At 34.3% G+C, this 24,273-nt stretch overlaps 1 long non-coding RNA gene across 1 annotated transcript in view; it reads right to left on the minus strand.

Moving 5' to 3' along the window:
* LOC144375382 (uncharacterized) overlaps positions 1–24,260 on the minus strand; it is a 40,359-nt gene extending 16,099 nt beyond the window's left edge. The window contains exons 1-2 of the long non-coding RNA XR_013435120.1: positions 24,092–24,260; positions 15,551–15,599 (exon numbers count right to left, since the gene is read on the minus strand). This is a non-coding gene — a long non-coding RNA (uncharacterized LOC144375382). The remainder of the gene's footprint in view (positions 1–15,550; positions 15,600–24,091) is intronic.
* Between the last annotated feature and the right edge of the window lie 13 nt (positions 24,261–24,273).

The raw sequence follows: 24,273 nt of genomic DNA on the forward strand, positions 1-24,273 counted from the left end.
CACAGGTTCCAGGGTTTAGGATACGGATCTCTTTGGACATTTTTTTCCCCTGATACATTTGGTTAAATATAAGATACTAAAAGTCAGGAAAAAAGATGCTATAACAAAAAGTTGGAATAGGGGGAAAATAGCTATAGATTCTGAAGTTATCGATCTAGATGAAAGTTGACAAAGGTTAAATAGAGGATTTAACAAAAAAAAAAAATTCCCACAAATGAGAGCATGATTATTTGTTTGACAATAGTTTTAAGTGAAGTTCAGGAAGAAATAAGGTATCTTAATTGTTCACAGTTTACTGATACTTTTGTGTGTTTGAGGGAGTAGTCCAGACTGGCTTGTTCCTATATGGTGCCCTGCCTATCAAAGGGTGGCTGTGATGGGTAAGACTGGCCCTGCAAGCTGTAGGCCAAGTTACCAGCAATATTTACTCTTGGATGTCTGTTGACCTCTTCCCAGCATTATGCATAGTGGAATGTTTCCCAAACAGTCCCCTCAGCTTTTTAGGTTGAAGATCTGTCTTCTCCCTGTAGCTTTGAAAGGGAGTGCTTAGACCATGAGGATTTGGCTGTGGTGAACCAATTCCACGTACATGGATTTGATGCAAGTGGCTCCAAAACATATGGCAGCTGTGTCTGAGGAAGTAGCTCTGATTTGGGCTCAACAAAGCACTGGGAGTTTTTCTTTTCAATATTCAAAACTCAGAGGGCATTCTTTTTCTCGTCTTCCTAGATAAATAGAAGCGTCCCATCCTATTTCTACCCTTCCAAATGCTACCCTTCATGATTACAAAAGGATTTTTCTGTTCTTATCCCATAGAATGTTAGTCCTTTGTTTTTAATCTAAAGAGGAAAAATATTTAGTTATGTTTTCTCTATAATGCTCATCAAAATCATTCTTGAGTAGTATACTGGATTCACAATGTATTTACAAGGTTGGTTCCAAACTCTTAAAACCTTCTAAAGATTCAGGCCCCAAAGAGTAATGTGGGGTAAAATTGACATACAGTTTTCCAAACTTCCATGCTCATTGCTATGGCCATCATTAGCAAATTTAGTCATTCTAAATTGACCGATGTTCCCAAAGATACTGCCCAAAAATTTAAGTAGTAATTTGTATTTAAGTTTGATTCTCCTATAAATCAAAAAGATGACAACAGTAACATTTATGTGATCATTCCTAACTATGATCATATCTGCTGAACGACCAACACGGGAACGTTGTGCAAGTGAATGACAAATACCTAGAAGCTGAAGAAAATACTGAGAAGAAGAATTGTTAGATAAAAGCATTGGACATGCATATAAGATGTCTCTCCCCTGAGGCTCTTGAACTCAGTGTTCATTCAGCAGATTTTTTTTTTATAGAAACTATTAAAGCAGGCATCACAGAACATGCTGGAAATACCAATAGGACAGGCAGAGATTATTCTAGAGATATGAGGTTTACTGATGAGCAGTTGCTGAAACAGTGATAATACAAATGAGGGAATGGAAAGGTTTAGCAGAGGAAATGACTAGTCAAGATTTTGTGGGTTTAAGTGTATAATGTTTGTATTTGCACAGAATCATCCTACACCTACACCATCTTTCTAATGCATAATCTTATGCCAAGGCTGGGTATCAGTTACTAAGATTAAAATGTCTAGACTCGACTGATAGTCTGAAGGGTTTCAGCAGAGTGACTCATTTAGGTATGAAACCACATTCACACAAAATGATCACACTCTGGAGTCCAAAGTGATAGTCGGGCATTTCTCGACATTTACAGTCTTAGAAATGAGTAACCACAGACTGGCAAGTTGCTATACATGGTAATCTGGTAAATCAGTAAAGGCAGAAGGACAAAAATTAAAATGAGTTTGTGTCTACACCTTCTTGTTCGAATATCCTTTCCCACTGATATGACTGGTACTTTTAGTCAAAACTGTGTCTACTGTTTCTTAAAATGAGGAAATCACATAGTGAATTTTTGGTCTACTTTCTCGGAAGCTTTTGGTGTATATCTCCAATTAGAGAGTTTCCCTTTGCAAAAAAAAAAAAAATGTATCCAGATTTCAAGTGTTTAAAAATAACTGGAGTAGAACCAAGTCTATTAAAAGGAGTTCAGAAAAAAAATTGAAACATGCAGACTATAATTCATAGGCCTTGTCTTATAATTAAATACTCAATAGGTAAATAAAATTCAATAACATAAGAAAAATAAAATTCTTTATATCTTTGAAGATAGCACCAAGCCACATTCTATGAAGAGATAGGGTTTGGTTTGTATTTACCTTCCAGCATCTTGATTAAAGTCAGCATAATGAACTGAAGTGATAAAAAGGAGAATAAACAAACACAATGAAACTCATAGGCAATGTGAATGCTGGTACATTTGATTTTAAAGTTTCACAAACTCAATTACATTTTATCTTTGATATGCAGAAATTAATTTGAACTACTTATTATAAGTAAACATGTTTTTAGAACACTGGAAAACTAAGGAATTTATATTTACATTAGTTACCTAGAAGAACATGTAAACATAGAAAAGTTAATGAAAAGAAAGGGCATTGGAAATTCAGAAATTTAATGAATTTCATTTGTTTCTTAATAAAAATTTATAGAGCATAGAAGTATTATACATATATATAAAATAAATATATATAAATAAAGAATAGAATTTTAGTAGGCTAGGCATAATAGACACGATATTTTGAAAAATATAATGAGCTTCTGCTTTTTGCATTCCTTGTGAATGATTGTTTCATTGTCAGACTTGGAAATTTAGGGGAAATTAGGAGAGTTGCAGCAGAAAGGCAAAGCAAAAGGAAGATATTCCCAAAGGCAATGTGCAGGCAGAGAACAGTCTTTAAAGCCAAACCTCTTGGAGAACATTTTCTCAGTTCCTCAGTTTCTTCCTTTAAAAATTCTAGAAGCTGGAGTAGCAAACTTGATCACAGAGTTTTGTGTGAAAGTCAGAAAAGAAGAGGAAGAATAAAAAATATGGCCCTTTTGGCCGCAAAGGTTATGAGAAGAAAAAGAGGGGCAGGGAAAGGAAGCCAGAGATAGACAAATCTGGATCTCTCCTTTCCAGGCTAAATCCTAATGGGAGTTATATGACATGGAACGGATGTTCCCAAGGCTCTCATATCAATCTGGGCTCGACGTAGCAGATCAATTTGGTGCTAGAGAGTGTATCAGGCAGAGAGAAGACCCAAGCCTAGATTCTTCCTATGATCTGCTTCTTATATGTCAGAGAAGTAGAACTTATAAGGCCTTAGTGTACAGAGGGGATAGGCAGAAATAAGTGGACTGGTCTAAGAATTTAGAAGTCATGGCTCAGAGACTATGTAAATGCATGGCTGTGAGGTGCTGGGTCAGCAGTCAATGACTATGCTCTGACCAAGTCCAGAGCATCCAGACCCCGAGATCTACCAACCTGTGGTTACTCCACAGACACCTGAATGCTAGGCAGATGCTCCAGGTATCCTTCTACTGCCACTTAGCACAGGCAGCAGACCAGGAGAACTGCTTCATGACAAAGGCCAGTGACCCCTTCCCATATCTCTATATGATATCAAATAAACTACACAATCCCAAACTATCAAAACCCATTTAATAAAAGGATGGAGAGGAGGGTCTTTTAGGTATTACTCATTTTAGCAGAAATTAATGTAATTATAGTTTTAGATTTTGGATAAATTTTGGATACTTTAAATTTTAGGCTTTTCTTCCTTTTCATTTTTTTATACTTTTTCACGAAGGTGACTTTCATAAAGATGGTCCAATTATGAAAATATGAAGATGATCCATTTTGTTTCCAAATATGAGGGAGAATGTTGAGTAAATCTGCAACTTCATAACATGCCATTGGTCTCTATTCACTTCTTTGAAGCTTTCTAATCTTTTCCTGGGGATCAAGATTATCTTTATACAGTTTCCCTAATAAGAATCTCCATGACACTGACCTCCCTTTGTCTTTTCCTTAACTATGCAGGATGTCCCATTTCCCTTCTCTTTATCCACATCTCAATCTCAATTTTTGGTACCATACATTGATTTATTCTATTTGATGTTTTGGCATATGGAAAACAGATCAATATATTCATAGGAAAATTATTTTATAGATAATTGTGTTATAACTTAATCTATTTCCAATTTATTTTTTTTTTGGTCAGGACTAGCAATACATTTACATTTTGCCACTTACAAATAATTTGTTAAATGATCTCTTTAGGCATGCTTTTCAGAATATTTAAATTTTAAACACACATTTTAAAGTAAGGCAATAGGAAATACCACTAACAAAATGTAAGCATTCCCCCATATAGTATGCTTGCTAAAAGCCATTGCCATAGAAGTGACTTATTGCGTGTTTGTTTTGAATTACAAAATTCAAGATATTGCTGAAAATACTACACTAATCTTTTGAAAATAATGTTAGCAATTTTTTTGTTAAGCTACCTGTTTAGTCAATGTTCAGATTTTTTTTCTTAATGATAAAAATGCTTTATATAGTTTAAGTCAAAATTCCTATATGGCATGCAGATAGAAGCTGGGAAAAATGTGAACTTCAATGAAGGGAATAGCAGGCTAGAAGCTCTGGGATTCATCTTGACTTGCAAAGCAAAACCTATCACCTAAGCCTCTCAGAGAGCCAGGTTTGATCATAGCAGATGAGCTCTCTAAAGAATATGTGTGATGCTAATTACTCTATAAATATGAGGTAATAGAATCCCCACACACAAAAAAAAGAGAAAGACCCTTCTTTAATCTACATTCAGAATCTTACCTAGTAAAATCTTAATGAACAATGTGACCTTTACTCTCAATTAAACCGTGTCCAGAATCCAGCCATTTCTCACCATCTCCAGTGCCACTGACCTACAAGGCACCTGTATCTCCTGTCTGGATCTTGCCAGAAGATATTGATAAGTGAAGTTAGCCAATCGCAAAAAAACAAATGCCGAATGTTCTCTCTAATATAAAGAGGCTGATTCATAGTGGGGTAGGGAGGGGGAGCCTGGGAAGAATAGATGAACTCTAGATAGGGCAGAGGGAAGGGAGGGGGCATGGGGTTAGAAATGATGGTGGAATGAGATGGACATCATTATCCAAAGAACATGTATGAAGACATGAATTGGTATGAATATACTTTGTATACAACCAGAGATATGAACAATTGTGCTCTATACGTGTAATAGGAATTGTAATGCATTCTGCTGTCATATGTAAATTTTAAAAAAAAGTTAAAAAAAGAACAATACTTTTAGAAAAGTTAAGGTTTTAGCCCTAGATGAATTTAGGCAGTGGAGCCAAATAAACTTAAATATAAATTTTTATTTATAAGCAAATCATTATTTCACCCTACTACAAAATTACTTGGAAATATGGTCCTGAAGCCAAGAAAACTGAAAGTATGTATTCTTGAGTCATGAACGTGAAGATACTGATGATTATCTGATGTGTTCTTTCTAGGAGTTAAATTCATGTCAACACATTCCCATTTGCATTTATAAGCCATTTCATTGCAAAAAAAAAAAAGAAAAGAAAAGAAAGAAAGAAAGAAAGAGGGTATTGTCCTGAGAGATCTTATGACTTACATATTTCTGAGAATCGTTAATATCAATTTATTCTTTGACTCAAGAAATATTTATTGATTACTTTTTGTTTTAACTCTGGGACTTTTATAGAAGCCAAGGAGACAAAAGTAAAGGAACAAATTCTATGCTCACAGTAAACACATAATTAATCTAGTGGCCATAATACTAAAAAGATTTTAAAAAATGAATGTTGGAATGTTGGAAGTTGGGTATGACAATTTTTGCAGGGCTATCAGGAAAGAACTCTGTAAGGAAGCATTTGAGCTGAGCTTTGAATGAAAGGTAATGGGAGGAACATGAACAGCCAAAGAGTTTTCCAGACCAGGGAAAATGTGTGGAATTTTATTAGGATAATCCAGGAAGAGTAAAAGGCCATTATAGTGGAAAGAGTATGCAAATGAAGACAGTGGACAGTGTTGGGATATACAGTGAGGGATATACATGGGGAGCCCTGACGGGCCATGGTTAAGATTTAGGATTTTGTTGTGGGATGGGAAGTTACTGGAGAACTTGTGCAGTGGACATAGCTTTAAACTGTCCTCTTTAAAATGTCCTGCTTCTGTGTGAGGAGAAGGTTAGGCTGCAGTCATGGTACTTAGGGAAGGTGAAGCATGGAGACAACTTAGGAAGTATGGCAATGATCCAATAATTTTTTTATAATTTTACATTGGAAAATTATTCTGCCTTTGTTCATAAATGACTTCATGTATGTATAGTTGTTCTGTATTGATTATATCTATATCTTTCAGGGACAATGACTATCATCAAAAGGATATTGCTCAGTGAATGTTCTATATAATATAGTGTTAAGAAATTGAACTGATTTACTTATGATGAGTAGATTAAGGAGACAAAAGAAGTCAAGGGGCACTTGACCACTAAGCTACATCTCTAACCCTATTTTGTGTTTTATTTAGAGACAGGGTCTCACTGAGTTGCTTAGGGCCTCATTTTTGCTGAGGCTGGCTTTGAACTCATGATCCTCCTGCCTCAGCTTCCCCAGCTGCTAGGATTATAGGAATGTGCCACTGCACCTGACTATTTTGTTTTTAATTAAGAAAAAAAATGATTAGCCACTAAACTCAGAGTATAGAATTAAGAAGTCTTAAGGAAAGATACTGACAAAGGAATATCTATCCAACTATAATAACTTCATGAAATTGCCAGGTCCAATTTTAAGTTTCAGTGTCTAGTTTCTTTCTTTCAGATGAATGGAACATTCAAGAAAAAAAAATATAATGAACCAATGTTTAGCAAAGCCAGCAATCAAGAAAAATCAATTTTAATAAATTTGAATCAATGAATTTCTATATAACTGCATTGACTGAGCGTATACTAAGAGCATGAGAGCATGATCCTGACCTGAAGGAACCTTCAGGTCAGCAGGGAGAATAGACATTTACCACCAGGTAGAACCCATGTGCTATAACAGAGGCACCAAAAAGGAAAATTTTTATTGTTAGGTGACAGGGAAGTCTGCCTAAGAAAATGGCAAATGAGCTAAGCTTTGCAGGATGGGTAGATTTCGAGAAATATTCTGAGCAGAGAGAATCGTATGTGCAAAGGCATTTCCAGAGAAGTTATTTCCTTTGTCTCTGTTTTTATGAATAATAATTAACTAATATTAAATTAACCCTTTCTTATCTGTATTATATCAACATTGGTTAACAACACATGTGATATGACATTTGTGGTAAAAAAAAAAAATACAATCTCCCCTTCCCCGAAAAAATAAATAAATAAATAAATACAATCCCAATGCAAGTGTACTGGTTTACACAGGGTTGTCATTCCCAAGAATTTTCCACTTGAATAGCTTCTTCTACCATTCATATGCTTTTTTAAAAACAAATATTTATTTTTTAGTTGTAGTTGGACAGAGTACCTTTATTTTATCTATTTATTTTTATGTGATGCTGAGGATGGAACCCAGGGCTTCGCACATGTTAGGTGAAAGCTCTTCCGCTGAGCCACAACCTAAGCCCCATTCATATGCTTTGAACACAAACCTGCATCTTTAGCCTAGAGTTTTCTCCTAAACTACCACAACCAGACACTTGATCCTTTTTAGATTTCCCATATGCACCTTATCTCACACTCAAATTCTTCAAACCTGAATGGCTTTTTTTTCTTATATTTTCTTTTCTATCTTATCTTTCTTATAAATAAAGATGACAAATTCAATAGAAGTTATTCATACCTGAGAAAATATAAAGTTTTTTCCATAAGTATGCATTGTTTTTATAATTCCCCAACCAAAATATTCTTAATCGACTCCTATTTCTGCACTCTCAATTTCACATGCAGACAAAATAAGACTTTAAAATTTCATTTGACATTCTGTCTGCAAGCTCCAGATTAGGATAATTGATTTATATGTTTTTCCAAGCACTAACCATTTTGCATTTCAATGAGACCATGATAAGAAATCATTTGATAAATATGGTCTACGCATGAGTTTTGTCTATCTGAAACGGAAATCATGATAAAATGCTGACACCCAGACATGAGTAGCCTTTAGAAACAAACTGGTCCCAGGAAAAGGGTTTTTTTGTTTTTAAATAGCTGAGCTTTATTCTTGGAATTGTTTTGCTTACCACAATTAGCACCAAATAGCAACCAGGAGAAATGGTGACTACTATGTATCAAATGTTTCTTGTAACAATCTTACTTACATTTTCAATGACCTTTTCTCCATATGTCAGATGATGCTTATAAGAAGTTGAATAGCACAGTAGAAGATGTGCTGATCTGTGAAACAAACTACTGAATTCTAAGGTAGGTTTTTTTTTTTTCCTGAAAAGCTTTTGTTTTTTTCCTTTAAATTAACAGGTATGATTTTTTTTTTCTTTTTTTGTGGTGCTGGGGATTGAACCCGGGGGCCTTGTGCATGTGAGGCAAGTACTCTACCAACTGAATTATATCCCCAGCCCAGGTATGATGATTTTTTAACATATGATATGGGGTTTTGAAGCATGCATACATTGTGGTATAGTTAAACCTAGTTAATTACCAAATACATGAACTCACAGGGTTATTTTGGGATAAGGCCTTGAGTCAAAGTCTTAAACCACGAGTTGCCCTTTGCCCCGTGAAGCATGAGTTCTGTGTTCAGTATCTTGGTTCTGAAAGTCTCATTATCTACCCTGAGTTGTCACTAGAAAGGTAAAATCAGAGCTGTGAGCAGCAATTCAAGAGAGATGTTTGACTAATTAATATGAATATCTCACATCATTATATTTTCATTTTATTTTTTCGTTTGTGTTTTGGGAGCTGCCTATAGGCTTTGAACTTATCTGCTCTGATTATGAACAGTGAATATGTTCAGCATGGAATGTTGAAAAAATTCTCACCAAACAAGTGCAGCAGTTTTATTCAGAATTAGCTAAAGGGCATAACACTGTAAAAGAGAAAATGAACCACTCATTTGCTGTCATCAGAAATGAGGAAATGGCTCTAGGCAATAGCTGAAAGTCCTTTTGAACTTGAGAAGTTACTGATTTGGCAATGAGGAGGATCTTGTTTGTCTTCCTTGTTCTAAAGAACTATTTATCCTCCAATAATTCCAGTAGTAAGACACAAGGGGAAAATCACCAATCTCTTTTCTTCTAAATCTCTCTCCTGATAAACATCACTTCCAAAATATGGCCGTGGTTGTCTACATAGATCTTAATATGTGCTGCATCTTTCCATTTAAAATAGATTATCTCTTTAACCTAATAATGCAAATAACACAATAATTTCATAAAAAATCAAAATGGAAAAAAAAATGAATGTCATTTTTGGAATGGCAACTAAGCTATCAAGGAACAAAAAATTAGCATTTTAATATTTTTATTACATGAAAAAATATTTCTTTAATGTAAGTCTTTATATTAATGCATTTTATAATCTGATTATTTGTTGATTCTTCTATTTCCACACTGAATTAAAACACTGTTATCTTTCAGTCTATTTTAATAACACCCTATCTCTCTGCCACCCTAAGGTCTGATCTCTGACTTCCAAAACAAGTGTTTTTAATACAAATTTAGATCACGTCTCTCTTCTGCTAAGAACTTTCCACTGGTTTGACTTCTCATTCACTCTTCAAATGGACTAGAAGGCTGGTGTGACCTGGCCCACAGCCACCGAACCCGGACTCTACTTTGGCTGCCCTTGTCTCCCTGCTGTTCTGTGAACTCCCAGGAGTCCTCAGATCTTGTCCTGACTCTCTCCTCTGTCTGGAACATCTTGACCAATCCAATCCCTCACTCAGGCAGGTCTCCACCCCAATAAATATCATAACAGTTTTTCACTACCCCAAAAACTTCCTCCTGCCTTTGCTTTATGGTCATACACTCCGGCCCCCTCTTCTCCCTTCCTTTCCTCTGGCAAGCACAGACCTGTTCCCCAGCAACCCAGGGTTTTATGATTTTGTGTTTTGGAGAATGTCATAAAAATATAATCATATAACTTTTGGACAGGGTTTAATGCCTTTGAGATTGAACCATGCTGTTGCATATTCATTCCTTTGTATTGCTAAGTACTATTCCATTATATTCATAAACCATGGATTGCTTATCTTATTCACCCAATGAATGATGTTTTGGCTGACTCTAGTTTGGTCAATTATTAAAAACAACTGCTATAAATATTCACATGCCAGGTTTTTATGAGATTATAAGACTTCAGTTTTCTATGAATTCAGTATTGAGTAAATAGCTATGAGTAGAATTACTAAAATGCATGCTTAATGTGATAAGAAAACTTCAAATGGTTTTCCAGAGAGGAAGCACCACTTTGCTTTTCTACCAGCAATGTATGATCTGTTCCACATCCTCACCAGCATTTGATGATGTCATTAACTATTTTTAGCATTTTTACATGTGTAGTAGTGAACTACCTTATTTAATATGTATTTCCCCAATGGCTATTGATGCTGAATACCTTTTCATGTGCTTCTTTGCCTTCCAAATATCCTCTTTAATGAAGTGTCTGGTAAGGTTTTTAAAAGAAATTTTTTAACTAGGTTGTTTCCTTACTATTGTAGTTTGAGTGTTACTTTTCAAATTTTGTATGCAAGTCACTTTTCACATATGTGACTAGCAAATATTTTCTCTCTGTTGAAAATTTGTCTTTTTATTCTTTTAGACAATTGTTTTTTGTTGGCATTTCAAAGGTAATGTAGTGGAGAAAAGATAATCTTGTTCAAAAATAGTGCTGAAATAATTGAATATCCATATGCAAATAGAAACTTCATTTTATCTCTCTCACCATACACAAAAATTAACCCCAAAGTAGGCAATAAATATAAATGTTAACTTGAAAAACTTCTTGAAGGCAATATTGGAGAAAATCTTTGTGATCTTGACTTAGGCAAAGATTTCTTAAATGCAATACCAAACACATATAGCATAAAAGAAAAATATGATAAGCTTCATAAAAATGTAAATAGTGTGCTGTTCTAAAGACATTGTTAAAATGTTGGTGAGGATGTGGGGAAAAGAGTACAATCATACATTGCTATGTGAGACTACAAATTGGTGAAACTGTTCTGAAAAGTAGTATGGAGATTCTTCCAAAAACTAGCAATGGAACCACCATTTTTCCCGGTTATACCACTCCTTGGTATATATATTCAAGGGAGTTAAAATCAGCATACAGCCACATCAATATTTATAGCAGCCCAATTCACAATAGCTAAGCTATGGAACCAACCTAGATGCTCTTTGACAAATGAATGGATAAAGAAATTGTGATATTTGTGTGTGTGTGTGTGTGTGTGTGTGTGTGTGTGTATAAAATAGAATATTACTCAGTCATAAAAAAAGAATGGCTTTATGACATTTGCAAGTAAATGGATGGATCTAGAGACCATCATGCTAAGTGAAATAAGCCAACTTCCAAAACTCAAGGGTGAAATGTTCTATCTGACATGTGGATGCTAACACATCAAGGGAGGGGAGGGGAAAAATAGAAGTTCAATGGATTTGACAAAGGGAAATGAGGGAAGGGACAGAAAACAAGAGTAGGAAAGACAATAGAATGAACTGTATACGGCTTTCCTATATGAGTACACCACAGTGGATCTCCACATCATGTACAACCACAGGAGGACTGGGATCCTAACTGAAATAAGATATACTCCATGTTTGAATAAACATGTCAAAATGTGCTGTATTGTTATGTGTATCCAGAAAAGTACAAATAAAGTGAAAAAAAAAAAACAAATAAATTTTGGGTATCAACCCCTAAAAAATAAATAAATAAAATAAAAACATTGTTAAAAGTATGAAAAAATGAGCAGTTGGGAAGAAAAGAAGGACTTTTCTTAGCAAAGGAGACTGCATGAGTGAACAGTGCAATAGCAAAAACCCACGAGAATGTTCTGTGCTGGAAGCCAAGTCAAGAAATTGTGTCAAGGAAGGAGTGATCTGCTCTGTCAAAACTGCTGACAGGGAGTGATCATTTTGTTTTGAGTCAGGGGATAAACAGACAAATGACTCTAGGTCCTCCCAGCTCTGGTCACAGTTGCCTTTCTAGCCGTGACTCAGCCATTCCACAGGACAGGGATAATAGTACCACAGTGGCCCATCTGCTGGTGAGCTGGACTTACACTTGGTGTCTTGGGCTTTAAATCTGGTGTACAAAGGGTGGAATTCAGACTTCCATGCACTTAAATGTCAATAATTATTATATCTATATTTTTTATTTACTCATTTAATATTTATTGAGATCCTTCTCTGTGTCCAACATTGAACACACACTAGTGATTTAAAATAAGCCTAGTACCTATTTTACCTGTATGCACTAGTGATTTTAAACAGACCAGGTCCCTGATAACATGGAATTTACAGAACCAAGGTGATAACAGACATAAATCAAGTAGTCACACTGGGTAAAACTACTCTCTGGTCCTCTCAACTGCATAATGACAATGACTCATTCATTACTGATCCTGTAGACACAGTGTCATGGAGACTATGTTTGGAATTACTTTGTTGTCATCAATGGCATATTTATATCAATTAGCACTTCACACTGTGAATGTGATCCTGGGTGTGGACAGACTGGGTATTTGAATTCATGTTTCTGTTTGTTTTTTTCCTTCCTCAAATTGAAGTTGCCATCCACTTTAATTCCATTCTTAGTCCTTAAATATAATCTCCTCTTTTTATTTGATTCCTCTTTAGAATAAATAATCCAAATATAAACGTAAGGACTAGCAAAGTCATTAATCATGATCTGAAACCCATTTAGAATTTGCACAGCACCAATGTTCACAGGTTTTGCCAGCTTTGGAAAATTGCCAATTGAAAAGAATTAGAAATAGAAATAAAAAATAAAGATACTTTTGAACATTAACCAAAAAATCCCTCTATTCTATTCCTACAATATGTCTTCACTAGATAGATTTTTATTACTAGAAATGGCATGTTTTTGCTACAAGTGGTTTTCAACAGAGAGAGAATCGGTGATTAAAAGCAGTCTGTAGCTAAATGCTTGGATTCCCAGTTCCTCTACCAGGCAAAACTTGAGCAAGCTAATTAACTTCTCTGTGTCTCAGTTTCCTTCTCCATATAGAACACACATTTGTACTTATTGTGAACATCATTATGATTGTCAAATAAAGTACTATATAATATATATATGTGTGGGTACACATCATGTACGGAGAGGGAGACAGTACCAGTGAGAGGGAGCACATTTGAGTGTGTGGTCTTTGGAGTTAGATACCTGGGATGAATCTTGGTTTTCGCCACTTACCATTTGTGTGACTTTGGTAGTTGAAGCTCTCCATGCCTATTTCCAAAACAGAACTCATAATTATAGCATCTATTCCTTATAGACTTGTTTTGAAATAGTGTGTGTAAAACGATTACACATGCTATTACTTTAGCTAGTATTTAACGACTGATGGTGATAAATTTCCAGCAATATGGATGAAATTTATATTGTAAAACATGTAAAGGCAATTCAGTCATTATTTATTTCATGTGAAAACATTAAAATAAAAAGAAAGAAAGAAAGAAAAATATAGGGACATAACTTTGCTTGATTCTATCAATTTTAGGTTTACTTGGCCTCATGTAAATCTGATGTCAATCTTGACAGAAAGAAACAATACTTTTCCCATGTTATTTTCTATGGGTAGGGTTTTTGATATATTTATAGTAAAGCTACCAAGGTGGGAGAAGGGAAGATAGGCTGAAGTTTTAGTTTAATTATAAAGGGGTTTTGTTGCTGTTTTAAAATAATTTTTATTGGTGCATTATAATTATACATAATAGTGGGGTTTGTTATTACATACTCATACATGCACTTTATATAATGATATAATTTGGTCAATTTTATTCTCTAATAATTCCTCATTCACTCCCTTGGGTCCCCCCTCATCTACTTTACTGGTACTAAGGTTTTTTGAAAGAGAAAAAAAAAGTCTACCTCTATTAGTAAATGGATAGCAGAAAAGTAGGAGGAAGTGTTTACATTAAGGAAGCAATTTTAATCCACACCTACAAGTTTCCTTCGACGCCACTGCGACCTTTTTCTTCAAAACAAGGTTATTAAACCATAGAGGATATGACTGTGCTTAAGATAATTTTCTTTCACACTAAAAATTCACCTGAAGATAAAGATCATGTTCTTTGACTTTGGTGGAAGAAATTATATTTTCATTTTGGTATTCAGTCATTGTCTTGACTAAAACTTAAGGCAGCAAAATATTTTACAGAAGTGGAAATTTAAAAAAAAAACACTTTTTAACTTGGTAAAAAACAAACAAACACATAACATTAATTAAAAATAAAAGACAGGGGTTTCTGTTTAAATAAAAACTCACAGAGTTGTTTACTTAGAGCTTTTAATATTTATTGACAGGGATTTATTATTTGCCAGCTGATGGCTACTGCTTCTAATCTAGGATTTACTCTTAAAATGAAAGTCCTTTGTTTAGAACAACCATTAATAGTTACAAATTAAGCCTGATACTTATGCTTAATTTGTATAAGCTAGCACAAAACCATAGGGTCAAGGGTTAAGTAGAGAATCCAGCAGTTATCTAATTAAAATCAATAAACAGAGTCACAATCTACCTCCACTACTCAGAACGCAAAAAATTCTTTAGAGGCATGGTGAATTATTTGCAAAATGTTCTCTTTCATTAAAGACAATGTCACATCAGTAACTCATGTGTCACATTTACTTTACCAGTTCTTATGTAGGGTACAATGATTGGTAAGTTCTAAGTGGGAAATAGCCAGACCAGTGTAGCTTCGCAGCAGCTAAGGTTAAAAAGTGAGTGTCCAATCCAAATAAAGTAAAAAGTTTCTGAACCTTCACAAACTTTTGAACTTCCTGAGCTTGCCAAATTTAGTTAAATCTTCATTGAAATGTAAATACCACTTATCTTAGAATGAAAGGAAGAATTAATCCAACTACTTCAAAGCAGGTAGAAAGTATTCTATGCAATGTTTTGTTATATACATATCAATAGGGAAAGAATACTGTTCTGCCTATGAGTTTATATATTTCATATATTTTACTTGCTTGTGATATTATGCAGTAGTCTGACAGGTAGTTCTTAAAATTCAGTGGTGAAAAAGTCATGGTGTTAACATGAATTGATTCATAGCCAATCATCTCTAGAACGGTGTATGGAAAGGAGAAACAGAAAGTCTGTGCACTGTGAAAATGAAATTTCTAGCTCTGATAACCTTTGAGCTGAAAGGTGATCATCAAAAAAGTAAAATGTCTGCTAGATTGGGTTTTGTGTGAAACACCGTTGTCAGTAACAATAACAGAATTTTGAGTTAAGGTGGTGAAAGAGAGGATATGAGTATGCACAAATGTTTTTGTTAGAAGCAGCATAACCTGCCAATGATTATGAATCCCACGATTGAACTTCACACCATCTGACCAACTCTTCCTTTCCCAGACACTGAGAAATATTTCCTATATTTCCAGTCCAATAGACTTCCTTACCAAGTTAGGGCTTCATATTTGACAAGGTCTACAGGAGGAAACCATTCACCTTAAAAAAACAAACAAACAAAAAGAAAACAAAATAAGTGAAATGGGTTTTACTGGACTTTGAGAATAATTAAAAGCAGCATTTTATGGAGCCTAGAAATAAAGTATTAATAATGGCAGCCTGCTTGGTGCCACCCCTTTGAATTCAATTTGTTTCAAGTAACCCTTGTTCTCTTTTCTCAAGTGTCACATCTTTTTGGAAGAACAGAGGCTGTGAAATGTATAACATTTGCTCCAGGTACCAGCACAAGCATCAGTGTTTATAGGAAAGAAATACTAGTCACATTGTATGATCACACTAGGCTGCCTGGCTTTTTTATTTTCAGGGAATAAATATTCCAGCTCTCCTGAGTATCCAGGGAATGAAAAGAATAATAAAGCTGTAGCCTATTAGGTTACTGAAGAAAATGAACAGTATTATTAGCAAAGACTGAAAAAAGTATGTTAAGAGTTGATTTGAAATAAGAGCATTAAATATCAAAACCTGTGATAGGCAGCCAAAGCTGTGCCCAGAGGAAAAATTGTCATCTTAAATGCATTCATTAGAAAGATTCAAAATAAAAGAACTAAACTATTAATCCAACAATCCAAAAGAAACCAAAAATATATTTAAGAAAAAAATTAAGAAAGGTAAATATATAAGTATAATGAATAAAACAAAATAACTCATGATGTGAAAAATGAGAGCTAATTCATTGAAAGGTCATATACAGTAGTCAACCTTTGAAAATTATTATTAAGAAAAAACAGACTTTTAAAAATAGATGCAAAAAGGACTATAGCTACATAAAATTTAAAACCTACTAAAATTGTTGAAAGAACAGGAAACCTAAGTAAACTGCCCCCCACTAAGAGTACAGATATTGATACCCTAATGAAATAGTGACTTGTCTCCCACTAGCCCCTATCAAAGTTTCCAGACTCAGATTATTTTATGAGCAAGTATTAACAAACCTTCTTGAATAGGAAATTTCTGTCTTAAGTAGGCAGACTATGAATATAAAATGTTTAAATTAAACAACACACGAAAACTAGAAATTCACTATAAAAATAATACAGCATTCCCAAGTAGGAATTTATCTTGTGAATGCAAAGATGGCGCAACATCAGAAATCTTTCAGCGGAAAAGAAAGATCTTTCACTGTATTATTATATAAAAGAAGGAATAACTATTTGATAATCTCATTTGTTTTTGAAAAAGTATTCTATATGAATTCAATATGTTTATAATAATAAAAATGCTATTTTTATAGTAACAGTGCTATCTTGTTTTCATTAAAAAAAAAGAAAAAAAACTATGGAGTAACTTCCTTGACTCTATAAAAGGATCTACTAAAAACCATAATAAATACTACTAGCCTTAATGTACAATTAGAAGAAGGCCCATTTTTTTTTTCTTATTAGTTGTTCAAAAACATTACAACATAATACACTAGTTTGGCAGTATGTAAAAAAGTGGATGTGTAACTGATGTGATTCTGCAATCTGTATACGGAGTAAAAATGGGAGTTCATAATCCACTTGAATCAAATGTATGAAATATGATATGTCAAGAGCTTTGTAATGTTTTTGAACAACTAATAATAGAAGGCCCATTTTTGACAGGCAGAAGAGAACCTATCAGTTCTTAACTCGAGGTCCAGTGTCATAAGACAAGAAAAACAGTTCAATATTGGAAAGGGAATTATGAAACTGCCACAATTGCCAGATAGTATAATGAATTATCAGATAATTTCAAACTGATAAATTTTAAAACCGAAAAGGGAGTTTCATCAAGATGGCCAAATATAAGCTCAACATAATAACCTTTGGCTTTTATTTATCAGTAACAACCTATACAAAAATAAAATAGAACAAGATGTCTATATACAATAACCATAATCATATCAAATATTTAGAATAATCCTAATAAAACTTAACTGAAAACACAAATGAATGGAGAATAACACTTTGCACATAAATGGGAAGTTTCCGGTTTTAAAGATGCCCTCTCCAAAATGATTTATAAATTATAGAAAATGCTAATTAAAAAATAAGAAGTAATTTTATGGAAACTTAAAACCTATTTGAAAATTCATGAGTTAATATACAAAAAAGATGCAAGATAAATCTATAAAAGAAAAACTAGGGTGACCTTGCCTACTACATATCAAACATTTTAGAATATATACTAGTAAAAATCATGTAGTATGTAGTACTGGATCAGGAATTGGTATCTAATACCTAGACAAATGGAACTGAATAGGAATAGAAAGACTGAAGCATATATGATTAATTAATATGTGATAAAATTACATTTTAAATAAAGAGGTAAATAGTATATTATTAAACAAAAAGTCTAGAAAGAATTATCTACTTATTTAATATCTACTTATTTAAAATACATAGTTCTTATCCCATATTGTTCATAAAAATAAATTTCAGATGGGTATTATAATCTAAGTATAGATATAACATCATAAAGTATCACACTAAATTATAGTATAATTTGTTTTTGATGTTGAGTTTGAAATATTCATCAGTAAAAATTAGAAAGACACAGAGTACTAGACTAAGCAAATTCGAATTTATCAACATTTAAAACTCATAATAAGAAAACATGGCATAAACAAAATTTTTAAGAAACACCAGAAGAAAACACTGCAGCGTACATAACAAAGAATTATTAGCCAGAATATGTATAAACTTCCACAGAGAAATAAAATGTGTTACACTATTAGGTGGAAGACTAGGCAAAGAAAATGAACCAATAATAATAATATAATTATAAATTATATATATTATATATATAATATACAATTATAAATTATGTATATAATATATAATTATAAATTATATAAATTATATATATAATATATATTATATATAAATTATATTATTATTATTGGTTCATTTTCTTTGTCTAGTCTTCCACCTAACAGAATTATTATTATTATTATTATTATTATTATTATTATTATTATTATTTTGGTGCTGGGAATTGAACCCAGGGCATTGTGCATGCAAGGCAAGCACTCTACCAACTGAGCTATATCCCCAGCCCTAAACCAATAATTTACAAAAGAAAAAAATCACTGACCAGTAAACATATTCAATGATGTCTAACATCATGGCTTTTAACCCTTTTGATTGTTTAGAAAAAATTTTAAAATCTGATAAAATCTAGCAAGTACAAAGGTATTAGGAAATGGGCGCAGGCACAGTCAACTGATGAGAACAAAAATAGTACAAGCATTTTAGAAATCATTTTATAGAATGTTTATTAAAATATAAAGACTAAAGGGGCTAAAAGCATGCAATGGAGGAAGGATAGTATCTTCAACAAATGGTGTTGGGAAAACTGGAAATCCATATGCAACAAAATGAAACTGAATCCCTTCCTCTCGCCATGCACAAAAGTTAACTCTAAATGGATCAAGGAGCTTGATATCAAATCAGAGACTCTGCGTCTGATAGAAGAAAAAGTTGGCTCCAATCTACATATTGTGGGGTCAGGCTCCAAATTCCTTAATAGGACACCCATAGCACAAGAGTTAATAACAAGAATCAACAAATGGGACTTACTTAAACTAAAAAGATTTTTCTCAGCAAGAGAAACAATAAGAGAGGTAAATAGGGAGCCTACATCATGGGAACAAATTTTTAATCCTCACACTTCAGATAGAGCCCTAATATCCAGAGTATACAAAGAACTCAAAAAATTAGACAATAAGATAACAAATAACCCAATCAACAAATGGGCCAAGGACCTGAACAGACACTTCTCAGAGGAGGATATACAATCAATCAACAAGTACATGAAAAAATGCTCACCATCTCTAGCAGTCAGAGAAATGCAAATCAAAACCACCCTAAGATACCATCTCACTCCAGTAAGATTGGCAGCCACTATGAAGTCAAACAACTACAAGTGCTGGCGAGGATGTGGAGAAAAGGGTACTCTTGTACATTGCTGGTGGGACTGCAAATTGGTTCGGCCAATTTGGAAAGCAGTTTGGAGATTCCTGGGAAAGCTGGGAATGGAACCACCATTTGACCCTGCTATTGCCCTTCTTGGACTATTCCCTGAAGACCTTAAAAGAGCATGCTACAGGGATGCTGCCATAACGATGTTCACAGCAGCACAATTCACAATAGCTAGACTGTGGAACCAACCCAGATGCCCTTCAATAGATGAATGGATAAAAAAAAAATGTGGCATCTATACACAATGGAGTACTATGCAGCAATAAAAAATGACAAAATCATAGAATTTTCAGGGAAATGGATGGCACTAGAGCAGATTATGCTTATTGAAGCTAGTCAATCCCTAAAAAACAAATACCAAATGTCTTCTTTGATATAATGAGAACAACTATGAACAGAGCAGGGAGGAAGAGCAGGAAGAAAAGACTAACATTAAACAGAGACATGAGATGGGAGGGAAAGGGAAATTGCATGGAAATGAAGGGAGACCCTCATTGCTATACAAAATTTCATATAAGAGGTTGTGAGGGGAATGGGAAAATAAACAAGGAGAGTAATGAATTATAGTAGATGGGGTAGAGAGAGAAGATGGGAGGGGAGGAGAGGGGGAATAGTAGGGGATAGGAAAGGTAGCAGAATACAACAGTTACTAATTGGGCATTATGTAAAATTGTGGATGTATAACCGACGTGATTCTGCAATCTGCATTTGGGGTAAAATTGGGAGTTCATAACCCACTTCAATCTAATGTATGAAATATGATATGTCAAGAGCTTTGTAATGTTGTGAACAACCAATAAAAAAAAATGTTAAAAAAAAAAGACTACCCATATCATATGGTCCAGAATTTTCACTTTATATTATCCATCTTCAGTTCCACTTGTCTAGGTGCAAAAAGAGGCTGTGCCAATGGCAGAGCAGTGCAGCCCCTGGGAATGCCCTCCTCAGGACACCTCCTGCACAGGGGGCATGTTTGGTGACTGCTCCCATGAAGACGGCTTCTACTGAAATTTTCCCATCAAAATAGGGATTCCCATAAACATGGCTTGAATGAATTCTAAACTCTCCTCTGAGAAGGCCACGACTTTTCTGACACTAGGACCTGGTCCTAGAGAGCTGGAAGTGCTTCCTGAGCCACAAAGTGCTCTAAGATGGGAAGACTCCACCCAAGCCTTCTGTCTTCAACACCAAGACAGAATTTTTGATTAAGGGCCATCCATGTTTCCCAGGAATTCAACTCCCACAGGGTCACCCTGTTCAAGAGGCTTCACCTCCTGTGATGGGTCCGCACCAGACCCTCCTATCCAGAAGGTAGAACAGTCCAGCAGAGCACCTTGGACACTGACCCTTGGGACACTTACTGAAAGTGACTCTAGTCTGCTTTTTCATTTAGAACTGAAACATATGTCTTTAGGATAATGCAGAAGTAATGCTCATTCAACATGGATAAATTTTGAAGTTACAGAAAAGCACAAAGAAAATGAATACTTCCTTTCATTCCACCATTCAGAAATAATGTTGTCTGAATCTCTGTTAATGTTGTCTGAATCTCTGTTAATATTTCAGTATTTTTTGGTAACCAGTATCTAGTCTTCTGAGCATATCTGTATTTTTATTTGTTAAATGTCTGAAGGCTTCCTGTGTTATAACCTGCCTTTTCACTTCATGTATCACAAATAGCTTTCTAGGTCATTAACTATGTGACCAAAAAAAAAAAAAAAAAAAAAAAAAAAGGCTGTGCAAGTTTGTTTGTGGTACCACCTTGTTTTTAACAAAATATCCATGTAGAGTGGGAAGATACATGACCTGTGGTATAAGATATGCAGTAGTTAAAAGGAAAGAGGCCCTGAAAGGAAAACAGAAATCAGTTTTCATGGTAGGCATACTATACCAGTCTTATAAAGGAGGAGGAACAAAGAGCATTAAACATTTTCTTTCTAACTATGGATTTTTACAAATGCATAGCATAGTCTAGAAGTATCCACAGTAACTTGATGGCAATGATTGCCTCTATGAAGGGGTACTGGAATGAAGGATTGTCATTAAGACTACATTAACCTTGTTTGTAATATTTGAATTTTAAATGAAGAGCATGTATACAATAAATTACAGGTAGGCAGATGGGTAATAAGGAAAATAAGCATTGTGAGGAAAGGCGGTTCAATCTGTCTTGTGATTTCTACAAAGGAAATGACCAACATGAAAAGGATAACACAGTATTAGAAGTAAAACAACTGATTTGTCAGCTATGAGGGAAAAAAATATATTTATTTATTTGTTTTGTCAATTCAGCTGAAATTCCACAGAATGGAGGCAGTTTTAATTCCATATTTCAGTATCATGAAATCTTTCCAAAATATTCCAAAGAGTAAATAATTTCATTTAAAAATAGTTAACTGAAAGAAACATAGTTCATATTGTAAGTCGAAGTGTTTAAGCCATGCCTAAAGCAAACTCTTCACCCAAATATTCTTCTTCATAGCTTAAATGCATAATGTTAATCCACAGTTCATGTTATTTTAAGTATATTAGGTGCCTAAATAAGTTCTAAGAATTTCTCTGCTCAAAAATAGTCAAGAGTTGACCATATGGGATTCAAAAGCAGCATTAGTCCATGGTCACTGGAAAGACCTAAGGAAGCAGCACCTGAAAATAAACACATGGACCAATCTGTTTTCTTTTTTAGAACTACATGTTCCTATTTTTTAAACTGTGATTGATTATTTTGGGTACTTTATAACTCTACCAGGAATCCTATTTTTGATTTTTTTCTTTAGAAATAATAAAAAAATAGAAAGAAAAATAAAAAGTAGCTCTGACATATATCCTAAACTTTATAAAAATTAATGCCAGCAAGTATTTTTAAGATAGTTAATACGCTGAATTTAGTGAAGGGTATTCTTAAACACTGTGAATGGGAGAACAGTTGGATAATGTGAATCATGAACCCTAACAAATATCCAGAAGATTGATCTTACTAGGTCTATGCCTAGGGAATTATCTTAAATAAAAATAGAAACTGGAAAAACATTAACACCCTACCTAACATGTTCATTATAGCATCATGTTTAATATTGGAGGCCCAGTGCAAGTCCAGCAATAGGGTAAGATGGGGGAAGAGGGGATGCCAGGGATTGAATTCTGGGACACTCAGCCACTGAGCCACATCCCCAGCCCTATTTTGTATTTAATTTAGAGACAGGGTCTCACTGAATTGTGTAGTACCTCACTTTTGCAGAGGCTGGCTTTGAACTCATGATCCTTCTGTCTTAACCTCCCAAGCTTCTGGGATTAAAGGCAATAGGATAGTTTTAATTAAATAATAATTGGTTCTTGGACACGAGGCACTGAAAAAGGGAAAAGTCACATTATTGAATAAAGTGAAAAACAAGAGAGCAGTCAAGGTGACCTAATTTTCCCCATATTGAATTTCCCATCCCTGGTTGCCAATAGGTTTCTTTGAATTAGCATGTTCTCATTTAATAAGTGAATGTGGATAGAGTCCTTTTATTCAAAGACTTGGCTAAGGCTGGGCCTTTATGGTGAACGTCTTTGCTCATTCCTAGTGTCAGTGAAGAAGGATGTTATTTTCTTAGTTCCTGGAGTTTGAGTCTGATGCTGCCTAACAGAAAGTGGCTCTCAGGTCTGCAGGTTCTGTACTATCTCACAAAGCATAATGAAACCTGCAGGCTCCTGAGTCTGAGAGTTGGAGAGGGAGAACCAGAGAGGAGGAAAATATAATGTTGATAGTTATGGAACACTGGATCTAACTGATGTGTATGAGTACCATGGTTTTGTCCTCTACTGGGGCTTAGCTGGGGACCCAGTCAGGCCCTGAAACATGACCACCAATTCTATTGCCACCACTGTCACCTACTGTCACAACAAAACAAGGTAAATTTTTCAAGGATACCTCTCTCTCAAGGCTATTGCTTCCAAAGTGAAACAGGACTTTATGTCTTTTTGATACAGCTGTCCATGGAGACAAGATTAAGCAATATTTGAAACTAAAACATTTCTCTGATCATATTGTTCTGCCCACTATCTTTTTTTTTCTTTTGATCAATTGTACCTTTTAAACCAAAACATGCTCAATTCCATCTGAACTCATCTAACTTGACTACTGGTATGACCTTGCTACTTCTGTTTTTGTAAACTGAATCTGTTGCCTCTTTTATTTAACTTCAGTTCACAAAGGTTAGATAACCACAAACAGAACTTAAAAAAAAAAAAAAAGAGTTGGCTTCAGGAATAGATTAACATATTAATTAGTAACATTTGCAGTTAAATTTTTGGTTGTGGGTGAATTATGTTTTATTTTAAATCTTTTATTTTTATTTTCCAACCATTTTTTAAATATAATGAGTAGTATTACTTTTATCCTAAAAGGAAAGAATGTCACATAAAACCACACATATCTTGGATCATTGATTTAAGCTATTTTAACTTCATGTGAACCAAATCAGGAATTTTACTGAGAGAAACAAAAAGTGAGCAAAAACAAAAAGTGAGTTGTTGATAATTTACCTCTTTACAGTTGGTGTTTCTTCCCTCTGTTTTTCATAATACAGTTTCACCAAATTCTGTGCCATAGCTTACAAGGATTTGCATAAATGAGACTTCTAATTTTGCCCCCAGCCTCAGCTTTTCTGCTCCCTCTGCTTGCTAAATCCTTCGCTGGTACCTTCTTTCTCATCTGCACTTTGGCC

This window comes from Ictidomys tridecemlineatus, chromosome 2 (genome assembly GCF_052094955.1).
Source record: "Ictidomys tridecemlineatus isolate mIctTri1 chromosome 2, mIctTri1.hap1, whole genome shotgun sequence".
NCBI lineage: Eukaryota > Metazoa > Chordata > Mammalia > Rodentia > Sciuridae > Ictidomys > Ictidomys tridecemlineatus.